Below are 21064 nucleotides of genomic sequence, written 5' to 3'. Positions count from 1 at the left end.
GTTCCTTTTGGGTGTTATTTTTTTAAAGATTTACGTCGACTTCGTCAATTTGAGTATCTTAATTTAAAAAAAAAAATTTTTTCAAGATTTAGTTTTGTTTACTTATTTACCTATTGAATTTTTATGTATATACCCTAACATCAAATTTGAACTTCATGAGGCTGAAATTTTTTTGGAGAAATACTCAAAAAATTGGTAAATGGCCAATAAAGAGTGTTTGCCATTTTCGAACACCTCGGGGAATGTGTTGTTGACCCAATTTTAGGATATGATGATGATGACTTTACTGCTGCTTTTAGGTGCCAATTTTATTCAGCGGTTTTTGAACACTAAATACGAAATCGTCTTTGTTTCTTTTATTATCCATTATATATCAGGACAAAGTGGATTTTAAACTATAGAAGACAAGTTAAGTTACAAACTTTTTATAAAACCCATTTGGACCTATAGGATTAAGCTTTGGGGATGCGCCAAAAAAAATTAAGTTTTAAGAGCCATCACAAGTACGCCATGGTACCTATGTATCAAATCAAATTCTGCGCAATGATCTCAATATTGAACCATATTGAAACAGTTCAAGAATAATTACCAAAAAAAAAAATACATCTTACTTTGCCCGGTTTTATAATCATATAAATATAAGCATAGCATACTTATAGTAGAAACAACCAGTGGATCTTCAAGCAAGTAGTGGTTCTCAATGGATTTTTATACTCAAGTAACCATCTACTTTAGTTAAATACTAAGCAAATCTTTTATTAGAACAACAACATGTTCTGTTTGCTGTTCAACAATGTATAAAAAATATGTGTACTAAATTGATTTGTCATATTGCATTTTCTTGAATAAAGATACAAATCTGGTCAATCTGTTGACCTGCCATCTAATGGACTTCGACCGCCTTGTGATATAAATATATATGTATATATATATATATATATATATATACACACAATGAATATTACATGTGTGACACAAATGATATATACGAAATATTGTATTATGGGGGAATCACCGCGTCATTGGTTTCTGATTCCGTGTATCATACAAGTTTTATTATGATGCCAGCGGAAGGGGTGGATTTCGTAGTAACCAGCGAGGAAGATAATCTTCAAAACGAATAGGACCCATATCAGGCCAATAGTATCGTCCCACTATCCATTGGATTCTTTATATTAGTTCTTTATGGAAAATACATGAAAGCTGTATCATATGTCAAATATCGTAGGGTTGGTTGAAGCATGCAATTCGGAGGAAAATCAAATGTGAAGGAAATGCATTTTTTAGATTATTGGTCGAAATTTCTCCGTTACTTTAGAACTATTTATTGAACAAGATACATTTTTATATAAAAATTTAAAATATTATTATTTTAAAATATAAATTAATTATAATATGAAACTATAAACATATCGCATCTGCCCGGGAAAAATAGCAAATGTTAATAAAAATCCCCCAAATGAGGCATAATCTTTAGATCAAGTCATCATCAGCTATAAATGCCAGTGCCAGTTTAATAATTACTATTAATAAATAAGTATTCCCTATAATTTTTTTTTTTATTTTGTGAAAAATCTCTACCCTTCCCAAGATTTTAAGAGCCCCCAAACCTTACCCATCCTAAAAGCCACTTCTAAAATTAATTAATCAATTTATAGAAAGTCCTCAAATATGCTAAACTATTCACTATTTTAATATATTATAATTTTGGTAGGTACTTCATCTTCAGAAAAATGAGAATATTCACAGTCCAATAACCGATGCAATTATTTTATTAATTAATAATAATAACCGATGCAATTATTATATTAATTTATAAAGTTATTATACAAAGTGTCCCAGAACTCAATGTCAAACGGCAACTGGCCGATAGTGTAGAATCTATACTATAGATCGTAGCTTTCACATCATATCAAATAGTCTTAATTCTAGGAAACTTGGAGCAATAGTGTTATTGTTTTTGGCTGTGGTCTTAGAAATTTTATTTACGGTTACGAATCCAAAGTTTAAATGAACAAAATTAATAATAATTAACCACAATAATCAAAAAATAGTCACAGTTTCATAAAAGCTCTAGGTTGCACTTAAAAGCTCATAACAACATAGATTTTTTATCTTTCCATAGGGTAAATTATAGTAATCGCAAAAAACTCAAAAATGAAAATTTGTATTTTTATTTACGTTTCAGAGGTTTCTGAACATTTTGGCATATCATAGAAAAAATGGATGTATGTGTGTGTGCGGATACAAATTTTCGTCGACGATTTCGGGGTTTTACTACATAATATATTTATAAATATTGTCTATTATCATTTTTTTTTATTATTTATTTGATCGTCTATCTTCATAAGATATAAAGTCAATTGAGCATGATATATAGAATAGAGTAAAACTAAAAACTGCATCCATTGATGTTGTTCTTGACAGTGTTTAGAAATGGATTGTCAAATAAAAAAGAGGAAAGGAAAACAAAGTTAGTACTTCTAATTAAATCTAAAACAAGTCATTAGGATATTTTTTTATTTTAATTATTATCATTAATAAATGATTCTAGATCAAAATATAAATTTCACTTTCTCATAAATTACTCAAAGCTTAAAACATAACATAAATGCTTACGATTAGATTTATTATGTACAATCTTATTTCAAATTGAAAACGGTAAAAGTACACGCAAATTGTAAAGTGTACAAATATTTTGTAGTGTTTTTAGCATGTTTTTATGTAAGTTTTCACTAAAATGTTACGTAAGATTAGGGGTCAATATTCCGATGAATGAAAATGCTGTGGTAACGGCCCTATATTCGTAAGAGATTTTATTAACAGAATGTTAAACAGCTATGTATTCACACATAAAACCCAACCTACAAAACGCACGAATATCTTTCAAACTATCCATCTCCTCAAACGCATGTTTACATCGCGTTTATATACGTAGCGTTACCATAAGATCTCTATTTTATCGTTGAATTGGCTCTTTATTATTCAATATGTTAAAAACTGCATATCAAGTGCTATGTTTTTTATTCGATCTTGGATGTCAACCGTCATCATCATATTTCGGGAACAATGGCAAGCGGAACTCGACCGAAGGACGGAAACGAAATCCTTCAAAAGATTTAACATCATTAGCCGAAGATGCCTATTCAAAGTAGTCGTTGGCCTTTTGCTCTATTTTTTGCGGAGCAGCAGTAAAGAGGTACATGTTATATGAATATGATGCCGGTTATAAAGGGTTATATGATATAAAAGAAACTCCAGTTGCAGCGCATACATCTGAAATTTGGACTCAGGAATACAGTCGAATGTATTAAAAAATTTAAATTTGTTGCACAGAAGCTACAGTTTGTTGTACAAAATTTCACAAGATAATTGTCATCGGCACTTTAGGTATTTTTCTGCGGCACGACAATCTTTTCTAAATTAAAATTTTATTGATTTTATCAACTTTCTTTCATAAAAAAATTGTCATAATTCTTTTATTGTTGCACTAATTTATGAAATATTTACATTTTTTAATTTTTAACTTTGCGTAGGGTAAGTTATAGTAATCATCCAAAAATCAAAAATATAAATTTTTGCATTTCTTTATGTTTCAAAGGTTTCTGAACAATTTGGGATACCTTAGAAAAAATGGATGTGAGTGAATGTATGTATGGATACAATTTTTAATCCACGATCTCAGGCGCACGGATCAAACGATTTTAATCATTCAAATCGATCTCTCTGATAGAGAGACGATTAGTTTTTGGAAAGGACAGGTCCAGCCGTTTAGGAGACACGGAACAAAGAGAGCCGAAAATATAAATTAGGTTCATGAAAGAATGAAGCATCCGATTGAATGCTTCAAACAACATTTTACTTGTAATGACAAAATAAATAATTTATTAAATTCTTGCGAAGCCAATCCAGGTCTCTAGGGGTTGCAGGAAAAATGTTTAAAAATTGACATTTGTTGGTCAAAAATGATTATTACAAAGCAATATCTTTAATTTATATACGAATAGAATTATTGATACATAAATGGACTAGTAGACAGGTAGACATATAAAAAATATGAAAAGTAAGCAATTAGAAAGATAGATATTTAAGCGAGTAGAAAGATAGATATATAGACAAGTAAACTAGTAGTCTAGTTTATTATATACTATATATATATTTTTTTTAATTACAACATTTGTTACAGCTGCTACAATAATTTAACATATAGTAACAATAATAATACTATATATATACCTAATACGTACTAGCTTACTTGTGTATGTGTAGGTATGTGTCTGCTATTATAAGCAATGATCTTATTTTTTAATTTTTGGGTTGAATGTGTACTCTTTTAACAAAAACAAAAATATTTATATTTAAGAGGTAAAACTTATGAACATGAATATTATACGAATTCTCAAAATTACGTGTTTTATTTCAGTGCGTAATTCAGCACGATACTTTAATGATTCGATTAATAATTTTAAATTTATAAATTTTGATTGATTATTGATTATTTTTATTCCACGAATGTCTCAAATTACGATACTGGAAGTTCCTGCAATTTGGCTTGGAAAATATACTGGTCATGCATGACATTATAATGGTAGAATTAGTATATATGCACTTATCAAGCTTTGAAAATTATTATTATATTAATAAGGGCGCCACAAAACTTCAAAATTTAAATGCGTTAAAAACTTAAGTGAGTTAAAAAGGTTGCTTATCTTGGTCTAAGATATTGATACTATTTGATAAATTCTGTAATAAAATATTAATATCTGTTATTAACTTCCCGTAGGGTTAAAGTAATTTCAAATAAATTGTAAATGAAAATTTTTATGTATATTTACTTTTCAGGCCTTCTGAACATTTTAGCATAACTTAGAATAAAATGGATGTATGTATGTAGGCATGTATGTAGGTATGTGCGTGTGTGTATGTATGTGAGGATACAATTTTTTGTCGACGATTTCGGGAACACGCATTAACCGATTTGAATGTTTCCTATTATTAAGCAGACGTCCTGATTAGTTTTAGGCAAAGGTGGGTCCAGCCGTTTCGAAGATACGGGGCAAAAAGTGACAAAAATGATAATTCCGTTTTTGAGCTTCGCAAATTATTTGGAACGTCAGATTAGAATGATTCAAAAAATATTTTACTTATATTGACAAAAAGAAGAGATAAAATTGGAAAAAAAGATCCAGCGGTTTCGGAGATTCAATAAGAAAAGTTTTAAAAAAATGTAATTTGGCGGTCAAAATGATCATAAGACATATGCACATCAAATTATCGGATATTTTAAAAAGTTTTTTTTTTAATTTCAAAAATCTAATTTTATCAAATTTTTAAAAATATTTTAAAGCTTTTATATAAGTTTTACATTATGGTACGGGAAGTTCTAGCAATATGCCTTAAGGCACGATGCCATGTACCACTACTTATTATTTCATAATATTCGATTCGATCTATTCATGCAGGATCGATGCTCGCCTATTGTAAAAATAGCGATCGTTTAGATTCGTCAGCACCACCTACCTATCATTTGTCATTCGGCGTTTACCTTAAACGAATTTCGTGTGCGGAAATCGGTCTAATGCCATGCCCTCTCTCCATCGCGATGTTTGGCGCAACTCGCAGCTCGCAGCCTAATGGAGAGCGAGCACTTACGATCGCCCCCGAGACCTTAATGGTCCAAGCGCTTGGGAACACCCATTGTCCGAGACAGATGCCTGAGAGTAACACTATTCTAACCCATTCCACACTCTAACGACCCCATTTTCTAAAAACCATCCAATTTGAAATATTGTAAATTGATTTTATTGATCTGTGCTTATAAAAACTTAATAAATTAGTGGTGTATGGCATTGTGCCTTAAGGCAAATTGCTGGAAATTTTCGTACCAGAATTATATATTCGAGGAAAAAAAAATCAGAAATCAATAAAAAATTTACAACAATTGTTTTATACATTTTCAAATAGATAAATATAATCACTATATATTTTATCGTTAATAAAATATACATTGAGGATTTTATCGCTCAAAGCACTTGAAAAATTTTACATTAGCAGGAGGTGAATGAATGAATCCATCTGAGGATATATTTCTTACGATTAGAATAACGCATTTGAAACATACACATTTTGAAACTGAATTGTAAATTTAAAATTCATATTTGAAGTATGAAACTTTGTATATTTTTGAAAATTCAGAATTTTTTTTGAATATTTGAAATTTGCTTGAACCGTATACGTAAACTTTAAAAACTTTAAAAATTTAAAATTTTGGTACGAAACCCTACAAAATTGTAACACAAAAATTAGTACTCATTTATAAAAACTTCATCAAATATCTGATAATTTGATGTGCATATGTCAAATGTTCATTTTTGACCACCAAATATCATGTTTTTTACTTTTTCCTGTGTCTCCGAAACCGTGGACGAAAAATTGTATCCAAACATACATACATACTACACACACACATACATCCATTTTTCCTAAAGTATGCCAAAATGTTCAGAAACCTTCAAAAGGTGAAGATATGCAAAAAATTTAATTTTCATTTCATTTAAAAAAAATCATCTTTTATTTTCGATTTAATAATGATATAAATCAAAATTGAATTGTTTTGTTGATTTTACTATGAATGATTATACATTGGTTTTTAAAAATTTCATTTTTATGTTACACTTCAAAAAAATCGAGTTAAAAAGTTTTTACGGATCCAATTTGACTTTCAGTATTTATACGGACTAAACTAAATGAACTATATTACATCTAACACGTATCAAACTATAAACAGTAAAGTTCTCAGTTAATTCCTAAGAATACAAATATGTTTATATACTATTGTTCATTTTTGGGTTGTATGTGTACTCCTACCTATACGCTATATTATATAGGGTAAAGGCTATATAGGGTATATTTTTCTAAAATTTGTCACCTGTCACTTTTACCCCATAGACAGGGTAAAAAGGGACAGCTAAAATACAACTAGAACCAAACTTCCTTTAACTTTAAAGGAATTTTATGAAATAATAGCTAGATTGTTTAACCAATGCTAAACGTAAATTTCATGGCACATTTATTATAAATATCACACTGTATATAACCCTGATCTGGTATTTTGTCAGAAATATTCATCAGCAGAGTTGGAATAACTGTTAGTTTAATTTATCTTTTCTAAAATTGCTTGTTTACTTAATTTACTTCTTTATTTACTATTTTCTCATTGTTTTGCACCTATTCTATTATAATGGGTTAGTAGGTACTTTTTACCCCTCTCATATGACCTCTATTAAAAATTATTGAATCTTAAAAATAACAATACATTTTATAAAACAATTAAATTACGTATAATTAAAAAATTATATTTAGATACCGTAAACTAAATAAAAAAGCTTTTTACTAAAATAGTATCGATGAAAAATTATTACTTATTTTAAAATAATTGTAGGAGACCTTTTAACCCGTGGATCTTTAGGCCTCCTCTATTCTACCTATATAAATAATCAAACGTGATGTATTTATACTAAACAAAATACTTATCCAAAATTGTCTTTAACAAGTATATTTTACAAAACTATATATTTCCTTACTTAACAAAGCGTACAAAAATAATAAAAAAATGATAGTCGGAAGTATACAAGCGGTCAAGCAACATAATGTCAAAGGTGAAATTACAAATATCTCGTTTGTAAAATCATCGTGACACAATAGCGGTGTAATGGTTATTTGGAGATCAAAACTGGTCCAAATAAAGCATCCCTTCTTTTTAAAGGTGCTAAAGGTCACCTTGTTTACGGTGTTTAATGTGTACATTTAGTTAAATATTGATGTGGTGATTTTTTTTATAAAAATACGGGAGACCAAAACTGGTCCTAATATAAACATCCCATAGAGATTTTATCAGAAGGTTTTATACTAGAATATTGGGACGACAATTTTTATTCGGAAGATTGATTTAAATTTATTATTCTTTAGAAGGTACATTGTTATTGTCGTCATGTTTCAGAAAAAATAGTTGTATAAATATAATATAGGTTAGGGCGGGGCATAAAGGTCCATGTTGACTTTTAGCAATTATGCTGTGAGATCTAAACCAACTACAGCACAATAAATAACTCGCGTCAAACTAACAACTATTAAACTATATTCAGTGAAAATCCCAGATAAATCATCACTGTAGAAACATGTTTTTCTGCTACATTTGTAAATTTGCCACCTGGTCTTTGTATGATAAAAATGGACAGCTAGCGGGAAAAAAGAACCACTAGTTAACATCCCGTAGGGTAAGTTATAGTAATCGCAAAAAAATCGAAAATAAAAAAAATTGCCAAAAATGGTAAGTGATTTTTTTAGAGAACGGAGCGTGCGATTTGTATGATTCAAAAAACATTTCATTTGTATTGACGAAATAAAGAACGGGTGAAATTTCTAGGAGGGCAGGACTAGCGGTTTTGGAGATTCAATAAAAAAGTGAAAAAAATGACACTTGGTATTCAAAAATAATTATTAGACATATGCACATCAAATTATCACATATTTTATAAATATTTTAATAGTAAGAACAAATTTTGTTAACTTTTCTATGGGTTCCGCGCTTTGATATTTCGTTAGCTAGCATATCGCGATTGCTTTGAAAAAAAGTTCAAAATTTCCAAAATATTTCAAAGTATAAAAATAACAAATTTTTCAAAAAGATAAATTCTTATCAAAAGTTTAAAAATTTCAAAAATAGATTTTTCAGAGTTCTAAAAGAAAATTGAATCTTTTTTAAAAAAAATAATTTTTGGTGCGGGAAGTTCCAGTAATTTGCCTTAAGGCACGATGCCATGCACCACTAGTTTAACTTTTTTGAGGAGGTCCCATGGAATAATATTACTATATAGCTAATTTATTTGATCAATGCGATGCAGTTTAATTATTGGATTGAACAACAAAATTAAAAATTATAATCTTAATATGCATTTTTAAACATAATAAACTAAAAATTTTAACAACTCTGACTACTATCATAAGTCTTACTTTTTTAGGTATTTCTGTTTAATTTACAAAATCAAACTCATTGTTTCTTGAAACACAATTATTGTAAAGTAAATAAAACTTCTATCAGAAATACGTATTTTATAGGCACATGTTTTATAAAGAACGCACTGCATACAACCTTTGTCAGCAGTATTTATTATTAAGGTTGGAATAACTATTAATTTAATTTATCTTCTGTAAAATTGTTTTTTTTATACTTATTTTGCATTTTGATTAACAATTTTTTTCATTGTTTATAACTCGCCAGTGTTTAGGTGGTCCATTTTACCCCAACCGCATATAAGCTGTTCTAGAGGTTATATAAAAACAACTATTGACTAACTTGACTAATCTAAATTAAAAACAACAATAAATAACGCATACTTTAGAATTATTTGCAGATATCGTAAACTAAACAACCGTGCTCAAAAACAAAATGACAACGAAAAAAATACATTTGTTGAAAATGGTAAAGTAACCGTTTACATTCTTGTTGGAACAATAACTAATGGTGTATTTAAGGCGATAGCTGATTGCACATCATATGGCTTTAAAATAGTATTATTAAAAAATGACATACTACACTTGTTCTGTTGATAATGGTGGTGAACTTTTTCACTCACATAAATGCAAAATTGCTGTTTATTCGTTTATTGGATCCAATTTATATACAATTTTATGAATTGTGAATTATCAACTTAATATACCTAATTATAATTGCGGGACGCAAATAAACGCATTTATTAATATGTTTTCAATTTAAGTTTGTTGAAGGAGAGGGCCATAATTTGAAACTAAAATTGTATTATTAGTTGTCAAACATATATTTATTGTTTTCCAATGCACTTTTCATCATGTTATACACAGTCTAACATACGAACCTCCGTCTGTGTCTTTTCCTCTAAATGTACCCTTTCGTGGCGAGCGGGGTTATGAAATATTGCTTATATTTCTGCTATTGACGTTGCCCCGGCGAATAAAAATATTGGGAGCATTGTGTTCGGGGTAGCAAAAAATCCCGTCGTCAGTAGGAAAATAAAAATAATATGATTCTCATATGTGCTTGTGGTTGGTCGATCGGCCTTTGTGAGCAAATGGTGTAGGTGGGTGGACGGAGACCGCAGAAACCGTGGAGCGTGGACATCTGAACAGATGCTGCTCTGAGCTCTGAGACGAATAAGAACGAAGAATATGAACGTAATGTCTTGAAACTGTCGCATATGATAGACAAATCAGTTACTTGTTGTATGGAACATTTTACATTTCAAGAATATTAAAATTTTTATGATAAATTTGGTAATTGTCAAGAAAATTATCATAGAGTGAAGCTTAAAGGCCCGCGGATAAATAGATCCACCGCCGATATTATAACTAGCTGCAAGTGGAATTCTGTCTTAAGGCAATTAAGGCATCGTGCCTTAAGGCAAATTGCTGAAATTTCCCGTACCAAAAATTATTATTTTTTTAAAAACGATTAACATTTTTGAAAAAAGAAACTATAAATTGGACAAAAAAATACTTTTTAAATCTCTATAAAATATCTGATAATTTGATGTGCATATGTCTAATGATCATTTTTAACCGCCAAATGGCATTTTTTTTTACTTTTTTGGTTAGATCTCCGAAACCGCTGGACCTGCCCTCATGAAAATAAGATCAATTCTTCATCTTGTCAATACAAGTAAAATGTTTTTTGAATTATTAAAATCGGACGCTCCGTTCTCTTAAAAACTGAGTTACCGTTTTCGGCACATTTTGCCCCGTATCTTCGGAACGGCTAGACCTGCCTTCGCCAAAAACTAATCAGCACGTCTCCTTACCAATACGAATCGAATGTTTTTTGAATTATTCAAATCGCTTCATCCGTGTTCCCGAAATCATCGACGAAAAATTGTATCCGCACATACACACACACGCACACACACACACACATACATCCATTTTTTCTAAGGTATGCCAAAATATTCAGAAACCTTTGAAACGTCGAGAAATGCAAAAATTTTCATTTTCGATTTTTTGCGATGACTATAACTTGCCCTACGGGAAGTTCAAAACAAGTTAAGTTAGGAATCTTTCAACAACAATATTTGAAAGTAGAAGTAAAAAGATGTATAATCAGCCATCATCTTTATTCTTACAACGTTGCTACCTGGAGATAAACAGCAATATCTAAAAATCCATAAAAAAAGTATTAACTTTTCATGGGATAAGTTATAGTAATAGGCCAACAATCGAAAATGAAAATTTTTGCATATCTTCACGTTTCAGAAGTTTCTGAACATTTTGGCATACCTCATAAAAAATGGATGTGTGTGTATGCATGTGGATACAATTTTTTGTTTTCGGGAGTACCGCTCAACAGATTTTAATAATTCAAAAAGCGATCGATTCCTACTGATGGTGATTAGTGCTGATTAGTTTTTGAGAAAGGTCGGTCCAGCCGTTTCTTAGATAGGAAGCAAAGAGTGCAGAAAATGGAAACTCGGTTTTTGCGAGAACCGGGCATCCGATTGAAATGATTTAAAAAACATTCAAATCGTAATGATGGGGAGAAATGGTGATTAGTTTTTCGGCAAAGACAGGTTTTACGGAGCCGTTTTACGGAGCTCAATGTGTAAAAAGTTACAGTTTTTGAGAGAACAATTTTTAGTTTAGCGAAAAATAGTTAAAAAAGCATATTTCTGCGATGATAAATTAGTCGGGAATTTTAAATACCTTGTGATGAAATTATTCATTATCGCAAGTTGTTCAATTCCAACTTTTGGAACCTCTTAGGAAATACCTTCATCATTTATGAATTAACAAATTAAGAGTTTATATCTAAACATTTTATCGAGGGATCTTCCATTTGGTCCTGCAGAGGCTAGTTTTGATCTTTAAATGACCATCACAACACTACAGGACCCCTAAATTTTATGACGCGTCGGTATCACTTTATATCTTTTGACCTATTACCTGTTCCCATTGTAATCTTACATGGCCTTTCAAAATATCTATAATACTCTGTGGATGATAATGGACCAGTTTTGATCTCGAAATAGTTATTAACCCCAGGTATAAAAAAAACTATATTGGGGTCTATTCCCCTCACAAAATAGATGTTTTTGACCTTTTTTCTGTGTCCTTACTGTAATTTTTTTATATCTGTAAAGATTTATATGATTCAAAAGCTATTTGTTGGAAATCGTGCTGATTAGTTTTTGGAAAGATCAGCCGGGCTGTTTCTTCGTAATTGATTGTTACACATTTTCTTGGCGATTTCAATGAAACCTTATGGCTATAGAATTCCTGATTTGAATGAACATACTGAAATAAAAGATCTATAGCTTTTACGTTTATATAAAAATTTATATAAAAATCAACAACATTTGGAATAATCGGCTGCGCTTTTAGAAAATACTCCGTCCTCCGAAAAATTGATGCGAAGTTGAATAATCTGCAATAGTTTTTAACATTATAATGGTCTACTCTACAACAACTCATACATTAACATATTGATTTATTATATTATTTGCACATGTCGGAAAGTTCGTGCATTGTGCCTTACCTAGTTTATATTAATGCTGCAATACCGAGTAAAAACCGATATCACTAATGTTTTGCATCAGACAACACGTAACTTCTTATTCTCATCCCATTACTCTAACCACTAATCCGCTAAGAAGCTCACATTAGCTTTTTGGAAAATAATTTATCTTTTCGGAGGTACGCCAAAATGATAAAAACGTCTTTGAATGTGTATATATACAAAAGGTTTTCATTTTTTGCTATATTTTAAAATGTCCCACAAAGTTGATAATGTCTAAAAATCAACCGATTTCTTAATCTATCTGAATATGCATTATTATTTCATATTGTTAACAAAATCATTACCATTATTAATTTTTTTTGCACCTATCAATTTTGTAAATAATTTTGTAATTAAAGTCTTAATTAACAAAAATAAATTATACAAAAAAAAATTACCATTATTAATTGTTAATTTATCTATTTTTTTTCCTTTGTCGAAAAATCGAGAATGAAAATGTTTGCATATCTTTACGCAAGACCTTACGTTTTAAGATTTTGGCATACTTTAGATAAATATATGGATGTGTGTGTGCGTGTGCGTGTGTATGCGCGGATACAAATTTTTGTCAACGTTTTCGAGAACACGGATCAAACGATTTCAAAAATTCAAAAATCGATTTGAATCCAAAACATTTGCTTTATATTGCTGATTAAGTATATGGTAAAGATCTACTTAGCTACTTCGGAAATTCGGGGCAATTCACTGTGAGTGATCGGAGCATCCGATTTTAATGATTCAAAAAGTATTTTGCCTGTATCGACAAAATGATGACTTTTGAGAAAGCAGGTCTATCAGTTTTTGAGATCCAATAAAAAAACAAACCAAAATGAAAAACTGATTAAATTTTAGGAAGGCGGGCTGGCGGTTTCGGAGATCCAGTAAAAAAAGTAAAAACATACGCCATTTGGCGGACAAAAATGATCATTAGCCGTATACGTTCATATATGAACAGCATATAGTCAGATATTTTATTAAGTTTTTAGTAATAAGTAGAAATTTTGCTTACATTTCTTTGGGTTCCGTATCAATAAGATTTATGATGTTTACCCGCTAGATTACGACGCGGCGCTTATGCGCTTAGATTTTTTGTCTCTAAACAAACCAAACACGCAACGCGATTGTCTTGAAAAAAAATTTCATTTTTTTCAAAATCTTCAAAAATCTAATTTTTTCGAAGTTTTTAAAAACGTTAAAGCTTTTAAAAAATTCAACCTTTTCCACTCGCGAATTTTGAGACTTATATGAATTTTGCGGCATCCGAGTCGAAAAGGTTAAATTATTCGAAAGTTGCAGCAATTTGCCTTAAGCCACGATGCCATGCACTACTAGTTACCATCCAATCGTTGGTAAATAAAATAAAAAATAAAAAGACATTTTATTATTTTATTAACTTCCGGTAGGGCAAGTTATAGTAATCGCAAAAAAATCGAAAATGAAAATTTGTATATATCTTTACGTTTGAAAACCTTCTGAGCATTTTGGCATACCTTAGAAAAATGGATGTATGTGTGTGTGTGTTCGGATACAAATTTTCGTCGACGATTTCGGGAACACCGATGAACCGATTTAAATAATTCAAAAAACATTCGATTCGTACTGATAAGGAGACGTGCTGATTAGTTTTTGGCGGAGGCAGGTCTAGCCGCTCCGAAGATACGGGGCAAAAAGTGCCAAAAACAGTAACACGGGTTTTAAGAGAACGGAGCGTCCGATTTTAAAAATTCAAAAAAACTTTACTTGTATTAACAAGATGAAGAACTGGTCAAATTTTCATGAAGGCAGGTCTAGCGGTTTCGGAGATCTAGTAAAAAAAGTAAAAAAATGCCATTTGGCGGTCAAAAATGATCATTAGATATATGCACATCAAATTATTAGATATTTTATAGAGATTTCAACAATAAGTATAAATTTTGTTACATTCTTATGGGTTCCGTACCATTGCTTATCCGTTAGACTGCAGCGCGGCGCTTACGTGCTTCGATATTTCGTCTCTATGCAGTTAAAGCAGTACGATTACTTTGACGAAAAGTTCAGAATTTCCAAAATATTTCAAAATAAATTTTTCTTCAAAAAGCCTTTTTTTTCAAAAAAGTAAATTTTTGTCAAAAAATTTATAGTTTCTCGAAAATATATTTTTTTCAGAGTAATTTTTTTCCAAAAATGTTAGTCTTTTTAAAAAAAATAATTTTTGGTACGGGAAGTTCTAGCAATTTGCCTTAAGGCACGATGCCATGCGCTCCACTAGTATTTTATTAGTCACTTTTGACGTTAGTGATAATGACAGCGCATAGATCTGTCAACAGTCACAGAGTTAAACCCAAGCGTAGTTGAAGCCCTATGTAATTATTTATTCTATTTATTTGAGAGAATGAAATCATGAGAAAAATTATTTGGTCTAAATTGTAATTCCCACTGCGTCACTAATGCATTACAATAATGGAAAGTGAAAATGAGTGAGTAAAATCAACTCGAATGATTTTCTAACCTCAAACGCCACGTCCTCGATTACAAATAAGCATCATTAACGCTTGTAGAACTAATCATTCAGCTATTTGTTTACATAAAAGCTCAATCTGGCGCATATAAATACAAATTATAAAATGAGGAGGTCCCACGGAAATTACGAACCTTTGCAATCTACTAGTGCTGTTGTTTTGATCATATGGAAGAAGAAAATGAAAGAATGACTGGTGAACTGAAAGACAAAATTGGCATTCTCAAATCTCTATCAATTGATATTGGCAATGAAGTTAAATATCAAGATAAATTCCTTAAAGGATTTGATGATGATATGGACAATACTGGTGGATTTTTGGGAAATACGATGAGGAAAGTTAAAATGTTAGGTAAGGGGGGCACAATATTATATGGTGTATATGTTTTTATTTGCTATGTTTGTTTCTTTGTTTGTATTTAACTATTAAGTTTAGGTAATGTATTATAAATCATTTTAATACAAATGTGTAAAAACGAAATCTACTTGTGTTATGTGAATACTTTATATACAAATAATTATTATTGCAAAATAAACTAGTTTAATTGAAATTTCAAAAGGATTTTAAAAGTTTTAATTTTACATAGTCTTATCATATATAATAATAAAATTTGAGTACAAGCTAATATGTACTTTAACTATTTAAACGGACCCTTTATAGATAATTTGATGTTATCGAGGCCCCCAGAGCTTAATAGCCTTATTATTGTACATCTACAATGTAGTCATTCCATTAGTTTGTTTTTGAACTTCACATAGTTTGTTATTTAGAATTTTGTTCGAAGCGATGCACTGAACCGAATATATATATATTTATATATATTATATATATAAATAATATATAATAACTATATACCGAATATATATATCATATTTATATATATATAATATAATATATATATATATATATATAATAAATATATATATATATTCGGTTCAGTGCATCGCTTTGAACAAAATTCTTATATAATATATATCTATATATATATATACATATAACAAAGTATTCTGAGTGGATATAGATATTAATTTGGAAATATGAACAAACAACACTCTTTTGCATAATTTATTAAATTATTAATTATTTCGAGACTAGGTTTTGTCTCATCGTCAGTGTGTTATAATTAAAAAAATTTTAAAATTTGGAAATCTAAATTGCATTTGTGTTTTGCATTACAAGTCGTTCACTGCGATCTGCTCTGTTAATACCAAACGTCGTCGGTGTTCGTATTCTCTCCCACTTGAAAAACCATGAAATTGTAAAGTCACGCAATCTGATAGGAACGAAAGGATTAGGATAGTTGAAATATAGATGTCGTTAGGAGAAAAAATATTCTATGATGAGATGGTTGTTTATAGATTTGTTATAAATTGTTATAATTAAAAATGTATGTACATATATATATACATTTCATATACACAAACGTATATCACTAGTACCAACCGTCACATATACCAAAACCTATATGCCCATAAATATACACAATATGCAACATACACACACCATATATACATCACACAAACATACACCCACCTATAAGTAAAAAACACTCATACTCGTATTCCTCATATACATACCATATATCACATAAACTTACAAATATATACATACATACACATAATACATATACACATATACATACACATATACATACATACATATGCACATAACATATATATAATACTATATAAGTACATAAAAAGCTACAAAGTATTAATGAGATTCAGATATGTATCATGTAATATATTGGTATCTGTCCGTAAATTTCTGTGTTACTTGTATGGGCTATTAACATCGATTCTGCAATACTTTCTTTTAAATAAATCTTGTTTCATATATATAAAATATGCGGATTATTGAAATCGAAACTATGGCTGTTAGAGATAGCGTGGTCTACAAGTGTACTTTTTGTTGTAGTTATTATTCTTACTTTGTTTTACTCTGTAATTCGTGATGTCTTTCTAAATTTTGGCATGGTTTGCCCAATATAAGACGACTCACAGTTCAACAGTTTATTGTAAACCACGTCTTTTCTTTTTTGGTCGGTGTATTGTCTTTAGGTTTGTGTATATGTCTTGTAGTTGTAGTAAGGGTGACACGGATATGTTAATATTATGTTTGTTAAAAACCTTTTAGATAAAAGGTGTAAATCTTTGCTTATATATGGAAAATTCACAAAACATTTATTTTCTGATACAGACAAGTGATTTGAGCAATGTGTGGTTATTGATTGTTTGTCTAATAAAAATTTAATTCTATTTTTAATTATGGACTGATTATTTTGTAAGGGAAACTAATGAGTAATGTGTTAATGACTAATTTGATATTGTGATTATGAATTTTTGGTTGATATCTATATTCAACTACCCTAATCCTTTCGTTCATATCAGATTGCGTGACTGTTTACAATTTCAAGTGGTTGTCAAGTGGGAGAGAATACAAACCCGACGACCGTTGGTATTAACAGAGCAGATCGCAGTGAACGACTTGTAATGAAAAACACAAAATGCTAATTTAGATTTCCATATTTTAAAATTTTTTTAATTATAAACACCTGATGATGAGACAAACCTAGTCTCGAACGTTTGTGAAAATTATTATTTAATAAATTAGTGCAAGAAGAGTGTTGTTTGTTCATATTTCCAAAATTATTATATATATACGAGGTGTGTTCAAAAGTACCCGGAATTTTTAAATTTCGCGGGTCTGGAGTGCCTGATTGTCAAAATTTTTTTTATTGTGTTGGTATAACATGCCCCTAAAGTATGATGAAATTTTCAGCTATATTCACTGTTTACTTTGTCTGTGGTAGTCGCTAAGGTTCGACGTGTTTTTCTGAGCTCGCGATTTTACAATGGAAGAATTGAAAGTCAAGAATTTGTATTAAATTTTGCGTAAAAATGAAATAAAGTGTAACAAAGTGTGTGAAATGTTACAAAAAGCCTATGGTGAGTCTGCTATGAAAAAAACAAGTGTTACGAGTGGTATAAGCGTTTCCAAGATGGCCGCGAAGACGTTGAAGATGACGAACGCTCCGGTCGACCCAGCACGTCAACAAACGATGAAAATGTCAAAGAAGTGGAAAAAATGGTTATGAATGATCGCCGAATCACAATTAGAGAAGTTGCTGATGAAGTTGGCATATCAATTGGCTCATGTCATAACATTTTTTCAAATGTTTTGGGCATGAAACGAGTGGCAGCAAAATTCATTCCAAAACTGCTAAATTTTGACCAAAAAAGCAATCGCATGAACATCGCTCAGAGCTGTTAAATGACGTCAACAACGATCCAAGTTTGCTTGAAAGGGTCATAACTGGTGATGGAACATGGGTGTACGGTTATGATGTCGAAACCAAAGCCCAATCGTCCCAATGGAAGAGCCCAGGTGAGCCAAGACCGAAAAAAGCACGTCAAGTTCGATCGAATGTCAAGGTTTTGCTTACTGTTTTCTTTGATTATAACGGCATAGTGCATCAAGAGTTCTTACCACAAGGTCGTACGGTTAATAAGGAGTATTACCTTGAATGATGCGACGTTTGCGTGAAGCAATCCGAAAAAAACGCTCCGATTTATGGAAAAACAATTCATGGCTGTTGCACCACGATAACGCACCTGCTCACTCGTCGTTGCTTGTTCGTAATTTTTTGGCCAAAAACAATACCGTAGTCATGCCCCAACCTCCCTATTCACCAGATATGGCCCGTGTGACTTTTCCTATTCCCAAAGTTGAAGAGACCCATGAAAGGACGGCGGTTTTCCTCGATTGAAGAAATAAAGGCCGAATCGCTGAGAGTGCTCAAGGACATATCAAAAGTGAATATCAAGGGTGCTTCGAAAATTGGAAAAAACGCTGGCATAAGTGTATTATATCTGGGGGGGACTACTTTGAAGGGGACCACATTAATGTAGACGAATAAATAAATATTTTTTTGAAAAAACGAAAATCCGGGTACTTTTTGAACAGACCTCGTATGTATGTTATATATATATATATTCTACATATGATATGGTCATTACAACATTTTATTTTTATTCTATAATTTAATCATACGTATATTCATTTTTACATTCATACTTTGGTATAATTTATTTATCTATCTTTATAATATTCTTTATAGTATTTGCTTATTTAATATTTACAGTCAATCTTATAGATCATTTAATGTTATCGAGACCCCCAGTGCTTAATAGCTTTATTATTGTACATCTACAATGTAGTCATCTCCATTAGTTTGTTTTTGAACTTCACATAGTTTGACCTTTGGAATTTTGTTTGAAGTGATGCACTAAACCGAATGATATTTGAGATACAAAATGACAAAAAGCTTGTAACATTCCAATTATTTTTGCTGTTTTTATAAAAAAATTTCAACATAATCTTTGACATTTTTTCATGTATTCATTTATAATATTTATTTCGGAGAAGAATTTCAGAAAAGGTATAGTTTGTGTTTTAAGCATTTTGTGCACACATATGTTTATCTATATTCTGACATACTATAAAAATAATAATAATATATATTTTGTTCCTTTCCTATGTTTTTCTATATTCTGACATACTCAGCAATGTAAAAATTACAATGAAATAGAAATATATAAAACATGAGTCTCCTGTGCGTGGGAAACTATTTCTGTGAGATACACCCAAATCATACATATATTGTCTGGGATTTAATAAAATTTGCATTATATTTTTGAAGGATCTTACTAACTACAGAGTGACATCATCACACACAAGTGATAAATTAAATTGAAATCTTAGATAGTGATTAATAAATTATGTACTCTACCAAAAAGTATTAGTTTTTTATCATTTTGGCATTCTTAAACTAATACAAAAATTGAAAGATTAATTTAATTTATCTTTAAGTAAAATTAAAATTCTTCTTCCATATATAATAACCATCAGCAAGTAAAATATTACGGCCTTCGTCAGGATTGTCTTAAAGTTTTATAGAATTTTGACAAACCTAAAAGTAGTTTAAAATCATAAAAGTGAGTTTGACTGGCAATACCATTTAAAACATTTAATGTTTTCTCTTCATGTGTACCTACTTTAATATACTAATCCCAATTAAAATTTAAAATATACAACATAAACACCATTTCAAAAGTAATGTTATATATTTGTATAAATTTACAATTAAATAACATTTCATAATAGCCATATACATGATAAGCATTATTTAAAGATATATTATGGACGGAATTGTGATTCACACATTATTAATATATATTATTAATTATATAATATAAATCTAACATTTTAAAATTCTTATATTGATTACATAATATTTTTTTGTAAAAAAAACTATCCTATTGAAATATGCAAAAAAATAACATCTAAATTACATTTAAAATAAATATGTGCAACTACTGCACAAATTTTGTAATCAGTGATTAAGTTTTGGACGGAATTTATAGATCTTTAATTAAATAATTAATTTTTCAATTCGTATTTTTGCAATATGAATGAACAATCTACAATTTAATACATATACTCAATTTAATTAACATAATATATTTAAACCAATTACAAATCAAAAATTTTTTGCTTTCATTAAATTCTTTGACATATTTACTGTAAATTATTTGCTGTACAGTACAAAAAAGCAATCAAATATAATCAGTGGTAGTTAAAATTATTAAAAAATTTATTATTTGATAATACTGATACATTATGGTTTTTATGGAATGATCTTTCATGATTCGAATGTTTTGTATATCAAAATGTAGTAAGGCACAGGAAATAATATATTACAAGCTACAATTCAACCGAATTTAAAGATGCAGTGTACTAATTTATAGGCTCTTATATATTGTGCCAAATAAATAGAAAAGTTTATAGTAATATTTCATTATTAATTTTTAACAACATTATAAATTTACTTTTTAATAACTTAAATATATATAGAGAACGGAAGTAAATGTTTGTATTACTAATAGTTGGATATTAAAAAGTATAATATACTTACATCCATCTG

General features: G+C 29.9%; 1 pseudogene; it reads left to right on the top strand.

Moving 5' to 3' along the window:
• Positions 1-15183: 15183 nt before the first annotated feature.
• LOC113385699 lies at positions 15184-15517 on the top strand (annotated as a pseudogene).
• The last annotated feature ends 5547 nt before the right edge of the window (positions 15518-21064 follow it).

Source organism: Ctenocephalides felis, unplaced genomic scaffold (genome assembly GCF_003426905.1).
Source record: "Ctenocephalides felis isolate EL2017-DRISC unplaced genomic scaffold, ASM342690v1 CF-g0.4_SCAFFOLD_03571, whole genome shotgun sequence".
In the NCBI taxonomy this organism is placed as follows: domain Eukaryota; kingdom Metazoa; phylum Arthropoda; class Insecta; order Siphonaptera; family Pulicidae; genus Ctenocephalides; species Ctenocephalides felis.
The sequence above is the reverse complement of the archived record's forward strand: the minus strand, read 5'-3'. Positions and strand labels throughout refer to the sequence as shown.